Source organism: Podarcis melisellensis (genome assembly GCF_964234715.1).
Source record: "Podarcis melisellensis genome assembly, chromosome: 10".
Lineage (NCBI taxonomy): Eukaryota > Metazoa > Chordata > Lepidosauria > Squamata > Lacertidae > Podarcis > Podarcis melisellensis.
This window is the reverse complement of record NC_138542.1, coordinates 11,413,436-11,422,236: the sequence shown is the minus strand read 5'-3', so window position 1 is coordinate 11,422,236 and position 8,801 is coordinate 11,413,436.

Below are 8,801 nucleotides of genomic sequence, written 5' to 3'. Positions count from 1 at the left end.
TCACTTTTTCCCTCCTAAAAAGTAAGGGGAAATGTGTGTGCATCTTATGGAGCAAATGCAGGCTGTGCAGCTATCACAGAAGCCAGAACAGCAGGAGGGATTGCTGCTTTCACTGCACAGCGATCCCTCTTGCTGTTCTGGCTTCTAAGATTCAGATTTTTTTTTTCTTGTTTTCTTCCTCCAAAAACTAGGTGCGTCTTGTGGTCTTATAGAGCGAAAAATACGGTAAATTAAATCCATGTCACTTAAACATTTGTATACCTGTAAGTCTGTTCTGTCCCATTTCTGTAGTTGTTGCTTTTCATTTTTTTTAAAAAAAGAATGCACGAAAATTCAGATTTAGATACGCATCTTTAATCTAAACGCACATTTCTAACAGTGTTTTCTCTTGCAGGAGGGGCCGCAGTTCAGTTTCCTTGCAGAATGGTTCTTTCTCTGGTATCTCCTGGTTAAAACAAATACAAGAAGCAGGGCTGGGAAAGACCGTTCTGTGCAACCAGCTTGCAAGGGCGATTGGGGAGCCCAACGTCGTGACGTCACTAGTTCCATCTGGTATGCAGGCTGAGACCCTACCTGCCTGCGGACTGCCTCACCAGAGTGGTGCAGGCTCTGGTTATCTCCTGCTTGGACTATTGCAATGCACTCTATGGGGCTACCTTTGAAGGTGACCCAGAAACTACAACTAATCCAGAATGTGGCAGGTAGACTGGTGACTGGGAGCGGCTGCTGGGACCACATAACACTGGTCCTGAAAGACCTGCATTGGCTCCCAGTACGTTTCTGAGCACAATTCAAAGTGTTGATGCTGACCTTTAAAGCCCTCAACGGCCTTGGCCCAGTATACCTGAAGAAGCATCTCCACTGCCATCGTTCTGCCCAGACATTGAGGTCCAGTGCCGAGGGCCTTCTGGCGGTTCCATCCCTGTGAGAATTGAGGTTACAGGGAAGCAGGCAGAGGGCCTTTTTGGTAGTGGCGCCCACCCTATAGAATGCCCTCTCATCAGATGTCAAGGAAATAAACAACTATCTGACTTTTAGAAGACATCTGGAGGCAACCCTGTTTTGGGAAGATTTTTATGTTTGATGTTTTATTGTGTTTTTAATATTCTGTTGGGAGTGTTTCCCCAGAGTGGCTGGGGAAACCGAGCCAGATGGGCAGGGTATAAATATAATATGATGATGATGTCACGTGTGTGACATCGGGAGGAACTGGGGGCAGAACCAAATGTGGCAGCCATGCAGTGGCTCCTCCTCTTTCTCCTCTTGGTGCCATCAATGGTGGGAGGCTGTTTTGACCCACCTCTCCACAGCAGCAACAGGAGGAGGAGAAGAAAGAGCCAGCCATTGGAGCCATGATACAGTTGCCTCTGTGTTTTGCCTCCATACTTTTTTGACATTTGGAGGACCCTTCAAAAGGGCTCAGCCCTGGGTGTTGGCTCCCCTGGTGGCAACCCAGAGAGCTCCTCCTCTGTGTTAGATTGGGAGGGGGGCACCTTTGTCAGCTGACGGGTTTCATTATCTCATGGTCAGCCTTTCAACCTTCTACAGGCTGATGGTCAGTGTGTCAATAGTGGTTGTGTGGCAGACATGTGCCACGCTCTGTGCTCTGTCCAGGCAAGGACACAATGAAAATGAGTGAAAACACAAGAGGAGGGTGCTAGTGAGATGTTTAGCCTGAGGAGGGGTGCATGGACTGGGCACAAATTTGAGGTCTGGATAAATATTTATATTATTTTTATTTTATTTATTGAATTTATATACCACCTTATACCCGGAGGTCTCAGGGCAGTTCACAGAAAAGACCACAATATATAGAATCAAAATAAGAACAATAACCCAATAACACCCACCCCAAAAAAGAGCCACATTTTAAAAGGGTTGTCATGTCCAACTCTTCGTGACCCCATGGACCAGAGCACGCCAGGCACTCCTGTCTTCCACTGCCTCCCACAGTTTGGTCAAACTCATGCTGGTAGCTTCGAAAACACTGTCCAACCATCTCGTCCTCTGTTGTCCCCTTCTCCTTGTGCCCTCCATCTTTCCCAACATCAGGGTCTTTTCCAGGGAGTCTTCTCTTCTCATGAGGTGACCAAAGTATTGGAGCCTCAGCTTCAGGATCTGTCCTTCCAGTGAGCACTCAGGGCTGATTTCCTTCAGAATGGATAGGTTTGATCTTTTTGCAGTCCATGGGACTCTCAAGAGTCTCCTCCATCACCATAATTCAAAAGCATCAATTCTTCGGCAATCAGTCTTCTTTATGGTCCAGCTCTCACTTCCATACATCACTACTGGGAAAACCATATTGTTGGCATTTAAAAGGGTATAGGATGTCAATAAAATCAACCAAAGTCCTGGTTTAAAAGGAATATTTTTGCCTGGCATCTAAAGGTGTGTAATGAAGGTGCCAGGTGAACTTCCCTGGGGAGAGCATTCCACAGACGGGAAGCTACTGCAGAGAAGGCCCCGTTCTCGTGTTGCCACCCCCTGGACCTCTTGAGCAGGGGTCTTGGAAGATGATCTCAGGGTCCAGGTAGGTTTATATGGAAAGAGGCAGTCCTTGAAGTATTGTGATCCTGAGCCGTTTAAGACTTTATAGGTCAAAACCAGCACTTTCAATTGGGCCTGGAAACTAATTGGTAGCCAGTGCTGTAGGACCAGGATCGGTGTAATATGCTCAAAGCATATCAAGGCAGTCCAGTTAAAAACAGTTAAGACACTAAAAATAATAATTAAAAGGATTTTAATTAATAAAACAATTTAAACAATTTAAAAGAAGCTCTCTCTCCTGCTCCTGGATGGTTGCATTCAGCCGCTGGACCTAAGATTCCCCACCCATATGCTAGACGGACCAGCTGCCCGACTTCTTATTGTCACACGATCCCCAACTTTAGCATTTGTTTCCTTTGAAACACACGTCTCAGGTTGCAGCCCGCTGCGTTCCCCTTCATCAACATTTTCTTTTTTTTTTCCTTCTTCAAGGAGAACTTCAGTAGCTCTTTGACATTTCCAGTATAATCAACCGGCTGTCCAGCACCGTATCTTTTGACAAATAGAAGCAGTTCTAGGAATTGAGCCAAAACTCTCATCTCTTCCTCAGAATTAAGTAACTGGATTATGGCAAAAAAGAAAAAGAAAAAAGGAGATAAATGGTGAGTGTTTATTTTCAAACACTGGAACAGGACATACTAATATTTTGTAGTCCTTGATCCAACAAATAATGACAAACTCTGTGTAGAATATTATGTTACTGAAGGATCCCCCCCTTTTTTTTTTGCAAAATGGGTTCATTATTTGCTTTCTGGTTTCCCATTTCCCACCTTCTGCCCACTCGACTTTTCCTCAGCACCGATGTTCTTACTATGGATTCAGGGCTCCCCGTTTACACGGGATCCAGAACATTTTGCCTGCTTCAGTCAAAATGCCACATTTATGTTGATTGTGCCGAACCTTTGCAAGGCTTTTACAGTTATCCCTTGAAATCCTGCCCTGTTATATGTAGTGCCATGCAAAAAATAAAAATGGGTTTAATTCCACTTGCCTGTGGGGTAGCCTCGGCTGTGCTAAAGAGCCCTAGTCCAGATTCACCCCTGTTTTCCAGGAGGGTCCTTTGCAAACTAAATATTCTCTAAACCATTAAAGAGGGCACTAGGTACCATTCTGACTAAACATCAGGAAGAACTTTTGGGTGGTAAGAGCCATTTGACAGTGGAATGGTTGTGTCACTTTTGCATGTCTTGACACATAATTCTTTTACATTTCATTTTCACAAAGATTAACATTTATATACACCCGGGAGGAAGGACCTGTGACCCTTCATATCCCGTTGGACTACAAATCCCATCATCCCTGACTATTGGTCATGATGAGTCCAACAGCATCTGGAGGGCCACAAGTTCCCCATCCCTGAAATAGGTGTCTCAGCCTCCAACCCGTCTGGACCTCCTCCTTCCTCTGACTTGTCTTCTGCATCCTATCACAATTCTCGTGGCTCAGAGCCTTCCTCCTCTGATGCTTCCCTCGGAGGATTCTTCAGCTGTAGCCTCCCACCATTCCTCCTCATCCGGCCAATTGCTGACAAATACATGCATATGATTCCCAACTACAAGTCTCTCCCTCCTTTAGTCTCTAGGCTGAGGAGGCAAACCTTATGACCACCAGAAAGATTGAGGTATTGTACCATTGATCTGAGCATTAGTTCAACTAGTGCAATATTGCTTGCACCAGTGTTGATGAACCTGCAACTCTTCAGATGCTGCCGAATTCCAACCCTCATCCGCTGGTCAAGGATAATGAGAGCTGTAGACCAAAACCTTCTGGAGATCCATAGGTTCCTAATTTCCTCTAATTTGCAATGGTTGGCTAGTTCTCATCAGCTACTTGCTTAACTAGAGATGCTGAAGACAACCTTATGTCCTCTCCAAGGGTCTTCTGCTGCTTCCCTAATTGCAAGAAGTGAAGTTACAGGGAACCAGGCAGAGGGCCTTCTTGGTAGTGGTGCCCTCCCTGTGGAATACCCTCCCTTCAAATGTCAAAAAGATAAAGAACTACACAACTTTGAAAAGACATCTGAAGGCAGCCCTGTACAGTGGTACTTCAGGTTAAGTACTTCATTCCGGAGGTCCGTTCTTAACCTGAAACTGTTCTTAACCTGAAGCACCACTTCAGCTAATGGGGCTTCCCGCTGCCGCCACAATTTCTGTTCTCATCCTGAAGCAATGGGTTAGCGGAGTCTGTAACCTGAAGTGTATGTAACCTGAAGCATATGTAACCCAAGGTACCACTGTATCGGGATAAATAAATTACTACTACTACTACTACTACTACCACCACCTGAAAGTAGTACTACTTCTGCACAGAAATGCTGAGGAAATCACTGTTAAAAGTCAGGAACAATTTACTGTAAACGTCATAGAATTTGCCCTTGCGCTCTGCTGATCTTCATTATCTGAAGAAGGGCAAAAGTACTTGGGAAAAGAAACACACATACAAACTATTCTTAGGACAAACTCGGGACTTACAGCTATTGTAGAATTCCATTTAATAGTTTTCATTTTTGTTAATCAATCTCCCTTCTAGTATGCTCATAAGATAGGGCGTGTCCGAGATTGGGGGGAACTTTGGATCCAGCAAAAATGTCCAGTTTTCTGAAACTGTCCCCCCCCCAAATAAGCTCTACAATTTTCTCAAAAATAACCACGTCTTGGAACCCCATAATCTCAATATCGGCATCTTTATTCTAGAAAACCAATAGAGCATATATACATTGCTCTCATTGGAAAAGAAATAGATCCTGAGTACAAAATCAACATATTCCCTGCCCTTCATTGTGCTTGATATACGGACAAATATGCTGCGATAATCATATCCCTGCATATTGGCCCAGCTAAAATATTCCAGCTGCAGTCACACAGACACTTTCCAATGGAAGCAATTGATTACGCTGCCTAATTTTGAGAGGTTCATAAGGACGCTGGCACATTTGATTCAATGTTAATTGTATTTGTTCTGAGACAGAGCAATATGCCAAGCTGTTCCCTTGGCATGATTTGCACTGTTGCCCCATATAAAAATGGCTGACGCCTTCCAAATGCTAATGAGAACCATTGAAGCGGGGGGGGAGGCAGGGGAGCGGACTGTCTTTTTGGACCATGTCCAGCAACCGTTAAACGTACTTAGCAGATTGAGAAATAAGTTCAGTGCATGGCTCTACATGCAACGACGACTGCACGTTTGGGTGTCTGATCAGGACAGAAAGGAATGAATGGATTCATGTTTGTGGGTGGGGAGATGAACAACGTGGAAGGGAAATGAACCATGGGCACAAATCCAAGTGTGTTCAAGTCCCATTTGACCTGAATCTTAAGAGCTTGGTGGCGTGTTTTAATCATAAGCAAAATTATGGATATATAAAGCCTTTTCCACCTCACCTGCCCAGCACTCCCTGTGAAATTTCAACAAGAAAAGGAAGGCTTTTCAGATGTGGCAAAGAGATAGAAACTGTGCCGCTAAGAATAAAATAAACCTATGAGAACACTAAGGCTGAGGTTCAAAGAAGAACCAGAGAACTAAAAATCACTTGGTGGATAAAAAAAAGCTCAGGAGATCCAGCACTTAGCCGACACTTATGATGCACAGAGTTTCTTTAAAGCTACAAAGACCATCTATGGCCCAATAAATCATGGCATATGCCCAATACGCTCAGCAGCACACTTCTAAAAGATAAAGAAGCTATTGCACTGTGCTGGAAAGAACATAAATGTGGTCTAAACACCAACAATTGGGAAACACTGGCCTGCGAGTGCTCTAATTGGAGAACAGCTTTTACCAAAGGTGTCATGGGCTTTGAAGACACTCAAACTCAGGACACAAGAGAGAAATGTTCTAAAAGGAAGGCACACTTAGCAAATCCACACCGTGATCAACTCCCGCCCTGAAACCTATGTCCCCACTGTGGAAGGACGTGTGGATCCAGAATTGGCCTCCACAGTCACTTACGGACTCACTGTTAAAACCGTGTTTATGGAAGACAATCTTACTCGTCTACGAGTGATCACCAAAGAAGAAGAAGCTCCTAGCTCCACCTGGTACAGTAATCCAATCTTGTTGTAGCTAAAGCATGCATGACTGCGGCCAGATTCACCTGTTCTTCACCTGTTTTGCACCAGCTTTTGCTGAGCAAAGGTACCACTGGCCACATTTGCCAAGCAAGCATCCCAGAGTCAAGAGAGATCCATCAGCGCTCTGAAACAGAAAGCCTTCCTTCCTCAAGGGAATCACAACCCTATCCCAAACATGCTCTCACCATATTACTAGATCAGTAGCCCTACTGACTAAGAGCACATGATTAAGAACACATCTGTCTTGTCTGGATTAAGCTTTGATTTGTGCACTCACAGCCAGCCTGTTGCCAATTCCAGGCATAGCCTCCCTGAACTGGTGGAAGAAGCGGCAGAAATGCAATTTGCTTGACATTTCAGATTTGCTCTTTCTGAAGCAATGCACAAACCAAAACACAGCCATCCTTTGAAATCTGCGCTTTTCCAATTTTTTTTTTTTAAATATAATTTTTATTAAGATTTTCCAAATTAAAAACAAATTAGATCCAATTCATACACTTTCTTCCAAAACCAAAGCCAGGACTTCCCCTTCCCGCCCCCAATTGCGTTCCAAATCTTCCGAATAAGCAATTAAATTCAACAAGTTTTTATCCCATGACTCACTTAACATCAATAACCCAATTTTTCCAAATTCCCATCCCCTAAGATCGATTTTTTCCCTTCCACGAGTTCCCCCTTTCAATATTTTATAAAAAAAGAAAAAAAGATATAAAGATAAAAAAATAATTTTACAACCTTTGGATTCCAAATTCCCCTCCCCCCTTTCTCTGTTGTGTTCCTTCTATCCCTTCATCCTAATGTCTTCCTGAAGTTCCTACCCGCTTCATCCATATCCCTCTAGTAGTTTGCCAGTCATATTTAATTACAAATGTCCAATCTTGGAAGGAGTCTGTCTCAAAAAGGGGCCCATTTTTTCTATCCAGATTTTTATATCCAGGAGTAAGAAACTCCCATTTAATTTCCATAAGCTTGTCAAATCTGGATGTCCCAAATGTTCCCAATTCTGTCCAGTTCATGATGTTTCCATATTCTTGTCATTCTCTCTCCTCCTTCTGTTTCCCTGTTTTCCCGCAAAAATGTTCTTTTTCCATGACCTTCTTATTTTCTGCAGAGGCTTGTTATTCAGAAGCAAAACATTATATCATGTCCCTTTCATTTTCCAACTAAAGAATCCATTGTTTCCTGTAGTTTGTAGCCCTCTGTAGACAAAACAATGTTCCATTTCTGCAGTTCCCAAGAGATTAAAAGTTACAACTGTTCAGGTTTCCTAAGAAAAACACATGCAATGTCGCTCAGCTCCTCTAGGTGGATCGCAATAACTAAGTTCCCTTCCAGATCAAATCCATTAGTCCAAATAGTTTGTAAATCCTTATTTGAAACAATTTGTATACAATTTAAAACAAATGTAACCGGCAAAGTCCTCAAAGCAAAGTCCCTGCTTTATTCTTCCGTTTTGACAGCCTTTGACAGCTGTCAAAACTCCCGATGCTCTTCCCCAGGTAGTTTCGCGGATCACTCCAGGGGTTCCGGGGGGGGGGGTTGTTTTTTTAATACAAATTCCACTTTTCTCCTCCAGCACAGTCTTATAATTTTCCCTCGCAAAGTTGCTAATTCATGAAGATAGAGATACGCTCGATCTTAGTCGTTAAGTCCTTTGTTTTGGCTCTTCTACAATTAAGGGGTAGGCTGACTTCCTTTTTTCCACCTCCCCCGTTCGCTCCAGATTTTAAAAATTTATCCCTCTTTTTTAATCCATAATCCAATTACTCACGGGTTCTTCTTTTAGGTCCAAATTTTCAATAGAAGAAGTCAGCGCTCTCCGCCGGATGGCATGCGGCTGCGCTCGGCAGGGATAGCAGAGAACTCAAAGCACCACGCTTCTCCCCGGCGCCCGATCCGTAGCCTTTAAAAAGGCTCCTTCACGAGCCGGGAGGGCGCTAACGGTGCCAGCCGAGTCTCCATGTCCACGGCCTCACTCTGGCCGTGGTTTTTGAGGGTCCCCGCATCGCCGGTGCGGTAGGACCCAGCCCCTGCCGAGCAGGCTCCCTCCGGAGCTCGGAGGGAGCCCGCCATTCGGCGATGGCGCCGACCCGGAAGTCTGACTGGTGAGAGCGCTTTTCCAATTTTTGCAGCGCGCTTCTCTTGCAATGTGTACAAAATAAATAAATCATATAAGGGGGTGCA